The sequence below is a fragment of the Vicugna pacos genome, chromosome 21, assembly GCF_048564905.1.
Source record: "Vicugna pacos chromosome 21, VicPac4, whole genome shotgun sequence".
NCBI lineage: Eukaryota > Metazoa > Chordata > Mammalia > Artiodactyla > Camelidae > Vicugna > Vicugna pacos.
Window position 1 is genome coordinate 592,853 of NC_133007.1, and position 19,818 is coordinate 612,670.

General features: G+C 40.0%; 2 protein-coding genes across 2 annotated transcripts in view; both read left to right on the forward strand.

The window, feature by feature from the left end:
* LOC140687909 (trafficking protein particle complex subunit 9-like) overlaps window positions 1-11,573 on the forward strand; it is a 30,858-nt gene extending 19,285 nt beyond the window's left edge. Inside the window, exons 3-6 of the mRNA XM_072945834.1 lie at window positions 8,755-8,940; window positions 9,492-9,635; window positions 10,829-10,889; window positions 11,419-11,573. The gene's annotated coding sequence lies outside the window, so the exon portion shown is untranslated. The remainder of the gene's footprint in view (window positions 1-8,754; window positions 8,941-9,491; window positions 9,636-10,828; window positions 10,890-11,418) is intronic.
* Window positions 1-19,818, forward strand: part of LOC140687908 (trafficking protein particle complex subunit 9-like) — a 169,580-nt gene that overhangs the window by 80,041 nt on the left and 69,721 nt on the right. The window lies entirely within an intron of this gene.

Sequence of the window (19,818 nt, forward strand, 5' to 3'; positions counted from 1 at the left end):
AGTTGGCAAAATCACAGAACTAGTAATTGGCAGAGCTGGTATTTAAACCCTGGCTGTCTGGTTTTGAGGCTCCCAGAGATGGGCTTTTTGTGTTTAGCGTTATCAGCATCCCTGAATCTTTGTACCTCTGTGCATCAGTTAGCCTATAAAGGACAGGGAAAGGAGAGTTACATGGGTGCTCATAGTCATGTCTTGCCGCTGTCCACGGAGAGTGCACTGTGATTGGTGTTAATTGTCTTCTGGGCAGTAGATCTGTTCGTATAATAGAAATTTAGTTCATTGAGTTAATCTAGAAACCCTTCCTGCTCCGTTTCTGTCCATGCTTGCCATGTGACTGCCTGCCCGTTATTGGGCAGTGGAGGAGAAAATGTACTCATGGTTGAACTCTGATATTTCAGTCTGGTTCATAGATTCACGTCTTCTGTTACATTAAAAATTTAAGTTTCTGGTTTTCTTGCATCAGTGTCTCATGAGCTTGGTTAATGTGAAACCAGTCCATGGGAGCCCAGGGGTGATGACGGTATAATTTCTGAGCACGCTGTGGCATTTCTACCCATGCAGACGTGGCTGAAGGATGTCCACCTTCCTCACTGATTTCCCCCAACAGCAGGGTCCTCTCCCACCCCTGGATGTGAGGTTGGGAGCTCTCTGAGTAGGCCAGTCAGAGGCCCAGTTAACCAATCAGAAAATGATGAAGTACCTGGAAGTGGGTTTAATAGAAGAAAAGGGCTTCCAGGTAGTCAGATGGGCTGTTCGAGTCCATTTGGTGAAAAGCTGTCCACTGTCTGTGGTTTAGCTGCTTCTTTGCTATTGAAAAGTCTGGAGTAGATGAAGGGATTTTAAAAAGCAGAAAGGAATGATTTCAGGTGGTACGTCCACACTGGTGAGAAGTGATGGATGACCACCAGTGTGAGGCATAGACAGAGTCTTACAAACTTCATAAAACAGTATTAAAAGCTCTGCCATCTGAGTGCACTTCATATGGGGTCCAGATCATCACTGGTGACGCAGTGAGGGCAAGTAACTGATGATGGCAGAAAGAACATGGACGCATCAAAAAGGTCTCGTTCACGTTCCCTGTTTAAGGGATGCGGCACAGTGTAATATATTTGAGCTGGTTTTTCACTGAAAAATTTTTAGTGTTTTCTGGGACTCCCCAGTACCCCAAGGGTCCATGCAGCTGGGTGTCCCCTCAGTGCAGCACTGTCAGCGCTTGCCCTGGGCTGACGCGTTGTCACACGGAGTAGGACGGTCAGCGTCCCCGGCTCCTCTGAGCTCCGTCTCCTCATCCGCAGAGCCGGGTTTCTCATCCGTGTCTACTTAGTAGGGTTGTTGAGAATCACACGTGAAGCTTCAGGGGTGACTTGTGGTTGTCTCTGTGATTGGCATATAGTGAATATTTGATAGAAACTCTTGTTTTTTTAGTATAATTGTAGTACCTAGGTTGCAGTGGTTTTTAGTCTGCATTTTTTTATATCTTTATTCTTATTTTTTTTGTTTTGCAACTTTGTTTATTTATTTTTATTTTTATTTTTTAACATTTTTTATTGATTTATAATCATTTTACAGTGTTGTGTCAAATTCCAGTGTTCAGCACAATTTTTCAGTCATTCATGGAAATATACACACTCATTGTCACATTTTTTCTCTGTGATTTATCATAACATTTTGTGTATATTTCCCTGTGTTTATTCTTTTTGTTTTACATTTTTTATTGATTCATAATCATTTTACAGTGCTGTGTCAAATTCCAGTGTTCAGCACAATTTTTCAGTCATTCATGGACATATACACACTCTTTGTCACATTTTTTTCTCTGTGATTTATCATAACATTTTGTGTATATTTCCCAGTGCTATACAGTGTAATCTTGTTTATTTATTCTACAATTTTGAAATCCCAGTCTATCCCTTCCCACCCTCTACCCCCCCCCCCCGGTAACCACAAGTCTGTATTCTCGGTCCATGGGTCTATTTCTGTCCTGTATTTATGCTTTGTTTTTGTTTGTTTTTGTTTTTTAGATTCCGCATATGAGCGATCTCATATGGTGTTTTTGTTTCTCTTTCTGGCTTACTTCACTTAGAATGACATTCTCTAGGAGCATCCATGTTGCTGCAAATGGCATTATGTTGTCGGTTTTTATGGCTGAGAAGTATTCCATTGTATAAATATACCACATCTTCTTTATCCAGTCACCTGTTGATGGACATTTAGGTAGTTTCCATGTTTTGGCTATTGTAAATAGTGCTGCTATGAACATTGGGGTGCAGGTGTCATCCTGAAGTAGTTTTCCTTCTGGGTACAAGCCCAGGAGTGGGATTCCTGGGTCATATGGTAAGTCTATTCCTAGTCTTTTGAGGAATCTCCACACTGTCTTCCATAGTGGCTGCACTATTCTTATTTTTAAATATGCACTTAGTTTATTTATTTTTTTGGAGGTACTGGGGACTGAAGCCAGGACATTGTGCATGCTATGCAGGTGCTCTACAACTGAGTAAAACACACCCTCCTTTTCTGCACTTGAATATAAATATTGCTATACACAAAATAGCTCTTAAACACCATCATGGGACCTAGTCACTGTATAGACAATTGAACATGTATGCTATTTCAATAGGAATAAATGTTGATGAGACATACATTTCTGAATCTGTTAATGTGCTTAAAAAAGATCATAGGTAGTGATAAACACGAATCTTTGATCCAGTACTTCTTAGGGTCTGTTTTGCCATCAAGGGAAATTACATTCTACAGAGAAGGCTAATTGGGTCTCTTTGATATTTGGATGGTTTAGCAGATGATGAAGACTTTCAAAAGCTGAAAGTTTTGTATTTTAAATTAACTACAAAGTTATCTTCTACAAGTTGTAAGTACTAAGCTTGTGAAGTGCTCAGTAATCCAGGGGGTATGTGTCTGTGTCTGTGTGAACGTTTGTGTGTGTGATATCAGGAAGATAGAAAGAAGTTCCATATAGACTTCTGATAACTTTCTCCTCCATTTCAAGGTGTAGGCATATATTTACATAAATAAATTGATATTCTTTTGTCATTTGGCATGTTGGGAATAAGACTTTCTCATACTTGTTTCAGAAGGGTTAGGGAGGTTGAGCTTAGGAAATGGGAGGATATAGAGACAGGGAGGTTCTTTAAACTGTGCAGAATGAGAAATAGTAACTTTTCTCTTTTCTTCTAGAGCAAACTGGCACTGAATTGTAACATAATATTACTCAGAATTGCTTTTCTGATCAGATACAAGTACCTCAGATTTTTTAAGGCAACATGAAAGATGAAATATGTTTTAGCATTTATCTTTAAAAGAAGTTTTATTTTTCAAGTAAAAGGTTATAGCCTGTTCTTTCTTCCAGCGGTACAAGAAATTCTCATTGATCTATCTAAATGACCTCTGTGCTTAGATTCTTTGTGTTTTTTTTTTCTTTAAGTGCTTGTTTCATTGTGGTTTGAATGAATGTTTAAAATTTCTGGATTTTGGTCTTTAGAACATGCTGATTTATCAAAACTGTTAAAAACTTGATTGTTCTCTGCTCCTGGTTTGGTGGGACAACCTACTGATTTCTGTTGTCTGTTCAAGAGGGAAATTCTTCCTCTAGCCTGCAGATCATTAAGTGAATGGTTTGCAGTGTGCCTTTAAAATTATTTGTATGCATTGAGCATGTTTGTCCAGTGAAATTTAAATTTACTCATTGTAATGACTTTGCTTTGATTCTGTGGTTTTGATCCTCTCCACAAGAATTTGAATTCTCTGTTGCATTTTGTATACGTGTTCTTAACAGGGGAAGAAATTTTACATTTTTTACAGAGGTGGGTTTTCTTATCCCCTCTGAATGCCTTCTAAAATTGATACATTAAAAATCTGTTATTGCAGTGCATAATTATTTCATAAACTATTTTTTGGCATAATCAGAAACAATGACCAAGAATGATAATAAAAAATACGAAAATCTTCCTTCCTTTGAAGAATAGAAATCAGGTAGTCAGGCTCCCTCATGCTTTGTGCCTGACACAATTACTCTCATGTCATTGTGTATCATGATTCGGAGATGGAGTTGCTTCAGGTTTATAGATTTTTGTTTTAAAATTTGTGTTGAATACTTTCTCCAGACTGATGTTTCCTGTTGGGTTTGTGGAAAGAGTAGAAGGGAAAAAAATACTTTGTTTTGTTTTCAGGAGGCCTGAGTTGATGAGAAAAGTGTTGAGGGTGGGCTGAGGAAAAGAGTGACACTCCCTCTCCTCCTGGCTGAAATTGATGAACAAAGAAATCAATTAAGTATATCGATATTTGACCAATAGAATTTAGCGAGCCCAACCTGGCTAGAATTGCACAACGGAAATTACTGAATTCAGCTGCAGAATGAGGTGCTTTACCAAGTAGAAGCAGCAGAGAGCAATCAGAAAAATCAGTAATATGATGAGATATAAAAGGAATATTATATCTTTTATTTCTGAAACTTTTCTACGGAAAGTTGTGTAGAGCTAAAATTAAGTTTCAAGCATCAGGAGTTAAGAGAGTGGGTGGTTCCGTAGGATCGTTATTCTCGGATGTGCGTAGACCCTGCTAGAGTGGCTGAAGATGGCAGGAAGAGACCCACATCCAGGATTAGTCATCCTAGGGTGTCCTCCATAATGGTTCCATGTGGGAGCCCATGATTGGGTTAACAAATTATAACACAGCACAGTCGCCTCTGAACTTTAAGAAGAAAAAATATGCTTTGGTACTGCTTTGCAAGCAAGTTCCTGTGCATCTTCACTCCAGTCTCCTTTCCTTAAAAAGCAGAGACAATGCTTTGCTTGTGTAGTTGAGGTTTTAGGTAGCACTCTGCTGGTTGCAAAGCAAGGACCGAGACCCTCAGCTATAAACGCTGGGCTTGTGTGTTGTTAGTCTATTATCCCCAAAACAAAGACCTGGCTGGTCTGGTGGTGTGCTTTGTAATGAACATATCTAAAAGTGTATCTTGTTCCCCTCACCCCATGACTTCCCTAAACATACACTAATCCTTTGTACTCATTGTATATTCTACAATCTCTGCCTCATCCTGTCTTTCCCGAATTTCCTCCTTACTATCTCACAACTGTTAACGAATTTTTCCTTTGATTATACACAATAAATATGGGAACATTTGAGAGGCTCATGGAGATGGCTCCCTACTCCCTCTCGATTTCTTGACTTTTTCCACAGAGTCTTGAATAATCATTCCGTGTCGGTAAGACTTCTGCCAGCCAGAACCCACAGTTCCAGGTGAGAAGGATGCAGGCTTTATCTCTCCTACCGGAGGGAGAGACAGAAGAGAATTGAGATATGCTCCCCCGTGATCCCTTCCTGCCCCAGGTCTACTGCAGTTCACCTGCAGCCTTCTGGCCTCTGCTCACACTGCCTCTGTCCCAGGACTAAACTCATCCTTTTCTTCCCTTGTCAACATTTCCGGTACCTTTCAGAACTTGGTCTCTTCCCTGCAATTCAACCCTGGCAGATGTGATGGTGGTCAGCGTGCTGGTGGGCAGTCCTTTGGGGACCCCCAGGAGCCATGCTGATTCTCCTGAGTCTATCAATCTGGGTTACAGAACAGTCGAGCACCGAAGGAAGCCCATTCACGTGATGTCAACACAGCATTTCATCACTTTCATTTTATTTTTAAATTTTCGGTGGAGAAAATATTTGTAGCAAACTCTTCCAGATATTCACCGCCTGCTTTCCTCACCACCATTTCCTTGTTGGCTCTAGTGCTAGTTTTATGAATCAGGATTCTTTTCTGCTCATTTCTGGCAGCAGGGCTTGCCGAATCCTTGATCTGCATTTGAAGCAGAATGCTTCTTCGTGATGTCAAGGTGATTCTCCTATTTCTGAATATTTCGTGTACACTCAGCAACTGTTTCAAGTGAAATGCTCTTGTCCAATTTCGGTTAACTCACATTTGCTGATCTCCTGCTTTCATGCTGAGGGCAGTTTCTTTTTCCTCTAATAAAAGTTAGCAATTTGCATTTACTATGGAAGGTACTGCCCCGAGATGCTTTTGTTCTTAACAGTTTTAATACAATTCACCCATTAAAATGTACATCGGTTTTTACTCTATGCCCAGAATTGTGCATCCCATTCAATCTTAGAACATTTTCATCCCCCCAACAGGTTGCCCCGTATGCATAAGCAGACATTCCCATCTTCCCCATCCTCCCCCAGCCACAAGGAGCCACTTTTCTCTCTGTGGATTTGCCTGTGCTGGACATTTAATCTAAATCGAGTCACTTCATGTAAGTGGAACCGTCTATTGTGACCGACTACTTTCACACTGAGTAACGTTTTCAATGTTTGTCCATGTTGTGGCCTGAGTCACTATTCTATGCTTTGCTATTGCTGAATAACATTCCACTGTATGGCTGGGCCCCTCTGTTTACCCATTCACCAGGTGATAGGCATTTGGGTTGTTTCTGCTTTTTGGCTGTGATGAGTAATGTCGCCGTGGACACTCATGTGGGATTTTTTATGTGGATATCTGTTTTCAGTTCTCTTTCGTGTGTGCCCAGAGAGCAGAATTGCTGGGTAAGTCAGAAACGAAATGTTCAACTCTCTGAGGCCCTGCCAGGCTGTTTTCCAAAGTGGCCACGCTGTGTTACGTCCTCACCAGCAAGGGCTGTGCGCTCCACTTCCTCTGTGTCCTCATTAGTGCTTGTTACCATTTTTTTTATTATAACCTATTGTTGTGAGTGTGAAGCGGCTTCTCCTAGTGGTTTTGACTTGATTTTCCTTACAGCTAATGCTATTGAACATCATTTCATTGTGCTTATTGGACATTTCTATGTTTTTCTTGAAAAATACCTTTTCAGAACATTTATTAATTTTTTAATTGAGTTGCCTTTTTATTGTTGAGTTGTAGGGGGTTTTTTTCTTCATTTGGAGATACAAATTCCTTATGAGATAAATGATTTGAAAAAATTTTCTCTAGTGTGTTGTTTTTTCACTTTCTGAATGGTGCCCTTTGAAGCAAAGTTTTAAATTTTGATGAACTCCAATTTATCTCTGTTTTCTTTGTTCCATGTGTTTTGGGGTATTATTTTAAATCTGAAGTATTTTATTTAAGCTTTTATGTATAAAATATCTAAATTTGTAGAAACAGTCTAGGAGATGGGTGCGGTTGTTTTCCCCCGTCTTTGGATAGGAGACTGAGGTGCAGAAAATTTCACTGAAATATCAGTGTCACAGCTACCCAGTGCTGTGGGAGTTCAGACCCCTCATGTTTTTCCCCAGAATATGTGATCTTCACCACCATGCTCCACTACTGCCTGGAATCATTAATGAAAACATCTTTCCTTTTTTGATTTCTTGTTAGTTTGTTTTCTCATTGGGGACCTCATCTCCTTATTTTCCTTTCGGATGTCAGTGTAGATTTATTATAGGGCTCATGTAGGCAGAAGCATTGCTATCAGTTAACTTCTATATTACTCACTCTCCAGTGATGATTGTTGCTAGTTGACCTAATCAAGTCATTCTTAAGTCTTTCCTGCTCATGACACTAAAAACAGTCATGACTTACAGAAAGCTCAAAGAAGAAAGTACTTGATTGATTTTATTTTGCTACCCAATCAAACCAATTAAGTAAAAACCCCAGTGTTGACACAGACTATAAGCCCTCCAGAATAGGGTCACTGTCTTCCTTGTGTTTCATTTATTTGGTCACAGTGTCTGGATAGTGCTTTGCTGTCCAGCAGTTTTGTGAGGATACTGTGCTCGTGAATATTTGTAAGCACAGAATTTTGACAACAGACTGTGTTGTTCATTTCACAAGGGAAAAGATAATATAGAAATACTGCTCAGATCTATTTTAAAATTAAGCTTGGAAATTTGAGAAGAATTCAAGAAGCCATACAAAGCTCTTATTCACTAATTTTAGATCTATCTTAGACACTTTATGGTTACATAGCAGAGTAACTTATCAAGTAGATTTGACAAGAGGAGTGTTATATTGATTATTTGATTTAGTTGAAATATTCTACCAGGGATAAAGTCATAAGTGCCCATAAATGAACAAATATGTTTGTATTTCTATGCAACATGGGAGCAGACTACATATGTTTCTATATAATATATATGACTGTGTGTTTTAATCTGCCTGTCAGTGTTTTTTATAGTTTTTCAGCAATGTTATAACTTCAGAATTCTTCTAAGTTATTCACTCCCGATATTACTGCAGTTTGTACTGTGTATCCTGTCTTATGCATGGGATTCCACTGTCCCCTCAGTGAGGAATTTCCTCTCCTATTCCGTTAGTAGCAGAGTTAAAGGAACTGTGATTTCTAGGCCTTTGCTTTCCATGTGTTTGCAGTTGGCTGTAAATCACGAATTTCCCTTTCTTGAGTTTTCATTTTTCAATAAGAATTTTTAAAATAATTGTTAATATGTTTCACCAGTCTCCCTAGAAACTTGATGTGTTTGTGCTTTTCAGTTTTCAATTTATGAAAATTGTAAATGCACACTTGTTTTTAAGTAGTCCTTTTTCACTAGATATTTGTTTACATCTTTAGAGTTAAAATAATTTTTTCCCAATGAATGAATTGGTGTTCATGTTTTAAAAGATAACTTACTTTTTATTTTTCTTATTCTAACAGGTATATTTGTTGTACAGAATTTAGAAAATAAGGATAAACAAAATAATAACTTAAAAATGGCCTCTAATCTCACTTGGAGATACAGATGTAAGGTTTGAAATTGAGAATTACAAGTCCTCTCACGTTGTACTTCTCTTTCAAGTACGTTTTGGTTACTGAGACCCTCGAATTCCCATATGAATTGTAGCAGCAGCTAGTCAGTTACTGCAGAGGAGCCCGCTGGGATTGTGATCGAGACCACGTTGTATGTATGCATTGCTCTGGAGAGCACTGCCATCCCAAGAATGCTGTCATCTGATCCAGGAATCTGCGTGGTGTGTCTTTCCAGGTATTTAGGTATTCTTTAATTTTTTTCAGCAATGTGTATGGTTTACATAGTATTATTTTATTAATTTTTTGCCTTTATACTGAGGACAAGTGTGCAAGGTACCAGGATTAGAATTGTATTATAGCCCCGCAACTTGCTGCCACCATGGACGCTGCGGTCTCTCTTTGCCCTTTGTAAAATCTCGCACAAAATAGGACCTAAGTAACTCTCTCTTGAAAGAATGATTATATGATTGCTGGATGATGCTTGAGAGTCCTTGTGATGATGTCTTTTTCCCAGACTTTCCTCTCTTCTTAACTATGCCCTTTCCCTTCCTTTCTTCCAGCCTGGGTTTCAGCGTGCCTGTGGCATTGATTTTTCTTGTCTGTGGACTCATCCTTTCACTAGTTCATGATAATGTTACATGTGGGATGTGGAAACTTGCTAGATGTCAAGAAAGAGCAAATCCATTGCATGCTAGATTTTTTAGAGTGTGTTATTGTATTATCGATTGAAATTAAATCAGGCTGACCCATTGAGCCATCCCCTGAGCTCTTTTCGCCTTCCTACAGGTGATACTGCTCTCGTTGCTGCATGTGCCCTTCCCCCAGACTCGGTTTTGGAGTTGAGTAAGTCACCATCACTGGAGCCCTCTCATTAAAAGATGAAGAAAACCTTTGCTCCTTCTCCCTGGTTGGGGACTTGGATGAGATGAGGTAACAGATAAAGAATGGAGCCCCACCTCATTCTGACCACCGCTCTTTCCGTTCATTTCTCCAGGGGAGGGGTACAATTCAAAAATATAAAGATTGTGAGCTAATGAGATAGACAAGACAACCGATCATTTATTAAATATCCTTTCATGCCAGAAACAAATGTATTATACACACAAAAAGCACATAAATTACGGTAGTACTGTGGTTACAAACGTGGGTCCGAGTTCGATTCCTGCTCTGGAGTGACAAGTCCTGTGAGATGGAGAAATGGTAGATCGGCTTAGCCTCTCTTGGACTTGTTTTCTGTCCTGCAGAGATGGGGTTCGCTAGGCATCCCTACCCCGTAGAGGTGCTGTGGGGTGTAAATGACGTGAGTGGGCAGCCCGAGCACACCTGCTCGTTCCTCGTAAGTGCAGGATAGCACAGCTTTTGCGGTGATGCCTTTATGACCACACCGTGTAGACTCTCAGTGCTCCAAAGGGATGCCTTGTGGATTGGAGATGGGATTCTCACTTCTGTAAATACCCACGAATTGGGTTATTGGGCCTTGCTGATTTGAATCTATTCTTTAGAAAGTACATAATGTAGATATATTTTTCAAATATGCATGCTTTTTATCTTTTATTATTTATACTTCTACCCTCTCATCTCTTGGTGTGACATTTCATGGAATCCAGGAAACAGTCCTAAGCCACCTGCCTCTTCACACTTCTTTGTGGTGGTTTTCTTCCCTGACTAGAAGAGGGTTTTGCATAGGAAATTTTGTTTGCTCCCCTTCTCTTGGAGTCTCTCTGTTTGTCTGCCCATCTCTCACCTGTCCATCTGTCCATTTCTCTACCCACTCATTCTTCTGACTTGTTCCAAGAAGCATTTCAGGCAGCTTACAGAAGAACAGATACCAAATAAACAGGTGAGAAAATGGGGCCAATTTCAGACAGTGAGGCTTGCAGTTGAGCCTGTGTGAGATTTGCAGGCGTGAGACACACGCCTCTGCCTTGTGCCTTATAAGATAGACAGCATCAATATGCCTGAGGCTCCCAGCAGACACAGGGAAACAGGGTTTGTGGGAGATGCTTACTGTCTGTGAAATAAATAAGTGGCTTAGGAGAAGCCCAGACTTTCCAACTACTAAGGCTTAGGAGAATATATTGAGTGTCTTCCAAAATCAGATTATTGCATCTTTTCTTTTTCAGAGTTTTATGTATAGTTGGTTTACATTCTATACCTGGAAATTTCTCCAAAACTGCTGCCCACGTGTGTCCCATGACTCGGGAATGGGGTGGTTCTGCTCATTGACGGGTGTTGGCCAGAAACGGAAAATGACAGCCTCAAAGGAGCCTGGGATTAAGCAGTTATGTTTTGTCAGTGCTGTAGATTTCAGAAAATACTTTTACCATTTCTCTCCGCCTGAGGAAGCAGCGTGCTCTCTTCCCAGCATCAGGAGCTCAGGGCCACGTGATGGTGGGGGCTGACTGCACTGCCGTCAAAACAGCTGTGCTAGTCACTGCAGGTGTGGTGCTTTCACGTAGTGCATTTCATGTTCTTTAATAGGTTTCAACAGGTAGTTAATTAACTGAGTTAATTAACATTTAATAAATATAATGCTTTGTTGAAAAGACAGTTATAGGCAGAATATAAGTTGTGAACAATATAAAAACTGTTTCAATACTGAAATTTCAGTAGGGAAGATTCAGTTTATCTTATTTCCGCCTCTCTTTAAAAGAGAAAAGAAACAAGACAGAAAAAGCAGAGGATGATTTCTGTTCTTCCTCTCGGCTTGCAGGTGCCTTCACCTCCAGTGGCATCCATCCAGACACCAGCACTGACACTGGCCGTGCTCAGAACTGCCTCAGCCCTGAAGACACAACTGACAAATGGAAGGGGGACGCGCCCTGTTACAGCGGGTGCTTTCAATTTTTGGGTCCTTATGTAACTGCGCGGTGTTATTCAGGATCACCCATTCTGCACTGTGTGACGGTGCTTCGGTGTCTCCTAGTTATTTGTTTCTGTAAGTACTCATGTATTTTTTCCAATGTGTGTTACTAGACATCTAAAAATGCATTTTTCAGATGAAAAATAATGTGTATTTAATATAAAATTCTGAAAAAAGGGTCAAAAGTGTCTATCCTGTTCCCAGTATTCAGAGATAATAATTAACACTTTAAAATCTATTTTCTGTTCTTTTCATCAGTGTGTATCAGCTCTGTCATAAAAACCAGCGAGCACTGTGTGCCTGTTTGCTGTGTGGAGACCTCCATTTTCCATTCAGCTTATGACAATTTTTTTTACAGTATTCTATCTCCGCTGGCATGATTTTTAATGACCATTATAGCATTCTGTCTTGTGGAGTCCTCGTCCATTTTACTTTGGACTTAAGTAAACTTTTAAATTCCAAGTAAACTTAACTGGAATACTGAAAAGAGAACTGTGGTTGTACCGAAAGTCCCCTACTTCCTTCCCCTTTTTTCCTGAGAGTAAAAACTGCTGACAATGTGGAGTATATATTTCATGACCTTTATGCCTATGTCATATAAATAAACACATACATACACGTATATGAGAAATCTATGTATATGTGTGTGTATATATGCTTTATTGAAAAATAAGGCCATACTATATGTTTTCTGCAGCTCGGTTTATTCATTCAGGTATATATCACAGACGTCCTCTCCCTCCAGACTCACCCGGTCCTTTCAGATAGAGTAGAGTGGTCTCCTGATGTGCAGGTTTGGTCTCTTGTGTAAGGACACCTTTCGTGGGAGAGAACTGTGGACAAGGCCTTGGACCACGCCGAAACACCGGAACTTTAGTGGCCACAGCTCACCGTGATTTACCGCATCATTGTCTTGATGGTGGACACTTAAGTTTTCTCCATTTTCCACTGTCAGAAAGGGTGTCTGACTGGCATCCTTCTTGTACAAACATTCCTGTGATCTTGTATAAGTATTCCTTTAGTTAAGGTTTCTGGAAATTTAGTCCTTGGATGTGACAACTACATAAATCACAGGCTCCTTTCAAGTGAATCTAGAAATTCCTTCTCCTGTGGGGAATGAAAAGATGTAGAATAACTTATGTAACCAATTCTCTATCCCTGGGTATGATTCCACTTCAGCTTTTCTTCCCACCAATGTAAACAGTGCTGTGTAAATTCTCTGATGAGTACATCTATTTGAACTGATTCTTTTTGTAAATGAAACGATTCCTAAAAGTGAAGTTCAGCCTGTGTGTACACACGTTTTCCAGGCTTTACATATCCATTGACATGTCGTCCTCCAAAAGATCGCTCACAGTTTGTTGTCTCAAAGATGGACACTAGCTAGAATATCTTTTAAAAATATTTGCCAATATGATGAGCAAAATGATTTTCATTGTTTTAGTTTGCACTTTATGACCAGTGTGGTATTGAGCATTTTTCACTCATTAGCCATCTGACTTTTAAAAAGTGAATGATCCCTTTTGTCCTTTGCAAATATTTAAGTGAGGGAGCTTCTTGTTGCTTTGTGACAGCTCTATGTATATTATGAACATTAGCCCCTTGTCTTCATCAACATGTACCACAGAGCTTTCCCTTGTCATTTTTTGCCTTTCATTTTGTTCAGTAGGTTCATTTTTGTTATGGCCCAAAATAAACTTTAGATAGTAAATGTCTTCTTTTTCGGTTTTATTCTTGATATTATTCTTAGAAATGCTTTCTTATAATGGTATAAATTTCTTCTGTAGGTTTTCTTAATCTCTAAGATGGAGATGATAATAGTGCTTGTCATAGTGAGGAGAAGCTGAATTGATATGAGCAAAGAGTTGTATTTGCTCTTATTAGTACTTTCTAATATTTACATCACTTTCTGTAATTTTTCTTGCGGTCATTTTGACCGGAATAGAATTTGTTTTTTCAAGGGGATTCTGTGATTGTCCCAAGACAATTATTGAATTCCTACTTTGCTCTTTAATTTGAAATCCCACCTGTAAAAATACTTATGTACACTAGAGTCTCTTTTTGAGCTCATGATTTCTTTCTGTCAATCTTACTTTCCTACACTACCACTATATCTTACATATTGTAAAAATTTATTTAATATCTGACAGTGCAAATTTTTTGATTTGCTTTTCGATCCCTATTTTTCTTTGCTAGTATTATGACTTCATTTTTCCTGAAGAATTCTAATATAATTTTTTCAAGTTAAAAAAAAGGATAAGTGTTGTCATGGGATTTTTTAGTAATTTTGAATTATCTTTAGGAGAACGTACATCTTTACAAAACTGTTTTCCTCCATACAAAGGTTGATGTGTCTACTTTCACACTTCTTGCTTTACCCCTCAGTACAGTCCTGTACTTCCTCCATATACAACATGGGCATTGTTTTTGAGTTTATTCCAGATTATTGTTGATGTTTTTGTTAATTTTTTAAGTGAGAAATTTTTGCTATTATATTTTTTAACTGTTAAAACTGACACCTAGGAAGGCAGATTCTGTTTGTAAATACTCACTTTGTAACTTCTCATTTAAAATTGTAAGTATTAAGTACTCAATACACAATCCTTTCTTTTCTGTTTTTAAAAATTTGTTTCCAAGATTCTCAAAATGGTCATAGCTAAGTAGTATAGGTGGGGAGAGAGATGGAGAGAGGTAGTGTGGCTCATGTACAAACTGTGAGCACTTTCATGGCTGCCTTTATGCTGGAAAAGCTGCTGAAGAGTCCAGGTTAGACCAGGGGTGGCTTTGTATGCACTTGAAAGCCAGCTTTCCTGCCTGTATGGTGAAGCCTGGTGGGCGTGGCAGGTAGATGATCAAGGTCGAATGGAGGTTATTGGCTGCACAGAGCGCTGTGTCTGAGAACTGGAGACCATCGCCATGGGAAATGCTTGGTGCCAGGAACAATGCAGAGGAGCTGGGGACCCTGTGTGTTAAGGATTTTCCAGCCATGGGAGTGGGAATATCAGACTCTGCATTCAGATCTGAGTTTGAATTCATCCTCTTTAGTTTACTTGTCCTCTGACTTTGGTCAAGCTATATACCCTCTTTCACTTCCTGTTTCCTTGTCTCTCAAAGTAGGAGAATTACAGCCTGCTGCTAGAGTGTTTGATCAGGTTAAATAATTTGTGTCTATAAGATGTCACGTACAGTCACAAGCTCAGTGACAAAAGGGCTGTTGCCTGTTCTTCTGCAACTCAGTGCTTGACAAGACATGGGGGAAAGCCAGTCCGTAATTTGTGTGTGATGAAGTAGGAACAAAAATAATGTCTTGCCTTTCCCTAGCAGTACTCTTACAGCTTTGCTTCATTTACTTCTTTCCTCCTTTCCTTTCCGCTTTCCCTTCCTCCACCAAAAGAGCCTGAGACTCTCTCAGAATAATAGATTCAAATTAATTTAAAGGTAGGCTCATTCTCACGAAATAATAGTAACATAAAAAAAAATCTGTGCACATCCCAGAATACGTTGTATTTGATTTACACACACACACGTGTGCACACACACACACACACAATCAGGCTACCTCCCACTTGCAGAGGGAGAAGGACCACTTTTTCTGAGTTTTCACTCACTGAGCGTGAGAACAATGTCTCTTACACAGACTTTCACCAGGCTTCGTGCATGGTGTTTTTAATTGAATTTCGGCTTTGTAGCCATAGATATAGTCTCCTAATAGAAGAGAGAAAGTGGAGACATAGACATTCTGCTGAGATATTGGTGTTATCATATTTTAGTTGGAACGGACTTAAGACAGCATAGAGTCATAACATTTCATGGGTGAGAATCCATTATGTTGTCACTTGGACAAGAACCTGGATCTTCTGCCATCTTGTCCACGTGGGTGAAGAGGCAACTGGGCAGGGGATGGCAGGCATCCTTCTTGCTTGAGTTCCATGTTCTTGCTAGTTTTCATTGCTCAGCTGCCTTTAGTTTATGTACATGAGGCCTCACATGGGAAGGTCACTCTGTCCTGATAGAATGAGTTTCTTATCAGCAAAAAGCTCTGGACCCACTCATATTTCCCAGAGTTTTCTGCTGATCTGCTGACACTTTATATAATTGAGACTTAAGAAAATACTGAATATAAAATCCTTATTGTTATTGTTTGCTCTCGAGTTCCATAGGAATGAGGTGCTGTCTCAGGCTGTCTAAAGTTAGATCTGAACAATGATAGGGTGATAGGTTGTGCTGCTTTACCTCCAAAGTCAAAGGGGATTTCCACCTTAGCTTTTAGAATCAGGCAGATTAGTTCAAATCTTGCCTTTACCAATTATTATCTTTGTGTCTTGGGGGAGAAACTGTACTTTTTTGTGTCCAAATTTGTTTATCTGTAAATAAGTTCAGTATTTATTTTAAGGTTTCTGTTTCAGAATTGAATGAGCTAATACTCTCATTTATACCTAAAATAGTGATCTCATGGTTCTATGCTGGTGCCTTGGTAGTTGATTACTAAGGGACTCCGCAGTGAGAATGGGGGTGGGGGACTCCGGGGTAATAGAGTTTATATTCCAGGATATGCTTGTAAAAGACTGGATGTGCAGTGGATTTTTAGTAAATATCTACTCCTTTCCTAATCTGCATTGATTGTGTATATATCTTTATACTAATATATGAACAATTTTTATTGCAATTTAAATATCTTTGTAGTACTTACAATATGTAGCTTTAAAAAATACGTGAAATAAAATGATTTGACTTTTATTTTCTTTTCAATAAGCATAACAAAACAAAATAAAAAGAAGAAAATGTTTGAAGGAGTAGAAATAATTTTATTTCTTCGAATCAGTTCTGTATAATAGGTTTTTTGTTCGTGTTGTTAAACAGCATATAAAACTGATAAGTTGTGACATTCTGGAAATGAGGAAACAGTGGAGACATACTACCTCTAATGCAGTCACTTTGTTACCAAGTCCAAACTCGTTCTGCTTGCTGCATGACAGGCCAATAAATCGGGAGATGAGATGTTGGAGGAAGGAATAGTGACTTTATTTGAAAAGACGGCAGACCCAGAAAATGGCATATTGATATCCAGTAGAACTCTCTTCCCCAAGGCAGAATTCAGTCTCCTTTTATACTAAAAAGCGGCGGGGATGTGGCTGGTTGTTGCAAAGTTCTTGCTGTACGAATTGTTTCTATTTGAAATCCTTTGTTCCTGCAGCTGTTCATGTGGGTCAAATTATGGTGCCCCCGTATAACCTCCAAAAAAAAGAATTTTTTTGCAACTTGCCATCTGTACATAAGTGTAGAAGAGCTAATATCCTTAAAGATCAGAGCCCGGAGAATAGGCCCTCCTGGGTATTTCAGGCTAAAGGCAACATTCTTTTACAAAAGGTGCAGAAACAGCAAGTCTGAGCCTAGAAAACAAGGTACAGGTTTAAAGTCAGACGAACACATCTAACATGGAGTGAAATTTGTTCTTTTCTATTAGAATTACTTTTTCTACCTCATAAATAATTTTAGTAAGAAACATGAGCAATTTTTTTATTTTTGCTTCTTAATAAAGGACTACAACTACACTTTAGTGAGCAGGGATGCTGTGCGTGCTTTGGGGTCACAGCAAACTCTTGTTGGTGGTGGTCGACCCTGCAACATGCCTGATGCCCCGTGAGTGTTGGTGAGGGTCCCCCTAACCAGGGGCTCTCTTCAGGAACCACCATATGGGCATTGACCTCTGGAGAACTCTTTTTCAGCTGCAGGAAAATTTTTCAGATTCTGTGATGGGAAAATCACTCCAGCTGGGGATAATCAGGGAATAAAGGAAGAGGAAAAGGGCTTGAAGTAGAGTAGAAGAGAAAGACAGAAGATCAGGGAGCCTGGGGGCTTGGCAGCGGGGCCTCGGGAGAGAGAATAGCAGAGAAATGGAAGTGACCGTCTACGGAACCAGCTCCTGCACCTTTCCCCGCACCCAAGACACACAGCTCTTAATTGGACCCAGGAATCTCTCCTGTCTGGATGTCACCCTGGGCAGAACCTTGAGAATCGAAGGTAAGGGGTGGGCAGCACTCACCTAGCGGGTCACTGAGGACTTTGATCAAGTCCACATTGACATTCCCAGTCATATGCCTTCACCTGTTCTTTATCTCAGGATCTGAGAAGCAGGAGCAAGGAACACAGGGAGAGATCCAGGAAGACATCTGACTGTGTTAAGAGACGACAGTCACAGTGACACTGGGAGTGAAAACACTTGTAGCAAAATAAAATAAATTCAAAACTATTGCATCAGAGCTGCATGTGTGAGAGAGCCTAAGCCTGTCTCAGAGTGCAGGGGACAAGAGGAAAGGAATGGTAAAATTAACACTGATAATTGAAATTTTGTTAAATAGCCTGCTACAGTTAATTTTATCACGTGAATGTATGCAGGTTTATTTCTATGAGCATTTATAGGTTCACACAACCCCACCAGCCCGTCTTGCCCCCATCGGGGATGGGATTTCTCAAGCACAGTGCCCCTCCTGCTTGCGTGGACCACGCTGCGGGTCCTCGCCTGGGGCCGCACTGCTACAGGACACTGAGTCCCCGAGGCACGATCTGGGATACATGACAGGAACATCTGTGCTCTTGGCTGAGGGCCTCCGTTTCACCCTGCTGTGTAAGAATGCCGGTGACTCAGTTAGAAGCATGCATCCAAGCCGTCCTTCCGTGTCATCACCATGTAGAAGCAGTGTCTGAATCTTCTGAATTTCTGCAGAATGCGGTTTACAGTCACCTTCAACAAGTGAGTGTGTGTCCTCTTTCAAGTGGAGGAATTACTGCCGTTTTCCTGGAACTTACTCACCACTAGTCCATCTGATTTTTCTGTGCTAGGATTCAGTATGGCCTGCTAATAACTCTGCAGTCAGATCTAGAAACCCTGATGAAGAGGATTATTTATTTTCTTTCTTTAGATGATAGAATTTTATTTTCAAAATTGTGAGTTTTCTGTTCTTGGAGGAATTTTTTCGGGGGTTGGATAAACAACTTTGCTCTTACCATCTTTGTGACCTGTTGCTCTATGCGTCTCACCTGCCTTCTGTCACTTGTGAGGCGGTTCCATTTGTGACCCTGTCCTGGTTGTTCATGGAATAAAACATAAAATCTGTAAAAGTACAGTCCCTTTTACTCCGAAGACATTCCACAAATACTCCTTTAATCTGTGTGTGGTTTTAACAAGACACAATCATTAGAACATATACTTGCAGGTTGCCAGTGCAAAATCCCCAAATCAATTGTCTAGCTCAACATCTAAAATCTTTCTAATCTACGTTGGATTTGTATGGATAAGTGAAGTTGTTTGCTAAGAACTCAAGACCAGGTTTATAATACAGGCTGATTTAGCTCAGCAGGTCCTCCCAAGCTGAAGCTCTGCCAGAGGGCGGGGCCAAGGGGAGAGGGCGTGCCCTGCCCTCCCTGAGCTGACAGTTTCATGGCAAAGACCTTCACCAGGTGAAGAAATTGAAGTTTCTTCTAAGAAAATTGGGTCTGAAGAGTCCAAAAAGCGCGGGAGTGACACAATCCCATTTGTCTAAAGTAGGGAAGAGTGGCTGTGGGGCCACTTGGGAGACTCATGAGTCCAGGTGCGCAGTGTTGGTGGCTTCCACTTGAGTGGTAGGACAGTCAGTGGGTAAAAGCGAACAGATTGAAGGCATGTTTTGATGGTTAAAATGAAAGGATCAATGCTGTCTGTGAAGGTAGGATGGAGTAAGGCCCAGGTTTCTGGGTGGATTAATGAGTTAAATAATGGTCCTGCTGTTTTCTGAGGACGGAAAGCTGCAGAGGGAGTTCTGGGGGAAAACTGATGAGTTCAGCTGTGGGTAAAGTGAAACGGTATTAGATGTGTGATCTGGGAGCTCTGGTGAGAGCCAGTAGTGAGTAGGGGGCGGGGAGAGAGACTTTCAAATCATTATGTCTTCTGAACATACATATAAGAATGAGTAATGACATAACCCCTCTATATTCTGGATTTAAAACCCAGTAACATTTTGCTATATAGGCTGCAGGGGTTCTCAATTTTTTAATAGAAATAAAATAAATTGAAACAAAACAGTGGAGTTAATGAACATCTTAGAGTTGATGTGTGTCCTTGTATGTATTTTGATTTCTCATCTGTTTATAAACATAATCTACAAAAAGTTAACTTGCTTAGCATAACTGTTAAATAGAGGGACGTGACACACTCTGTTGGTGGCTCAAGGTGATTTCTTGGGCAAATTATGTAGCCTCTCTGTGCCTTAGTTG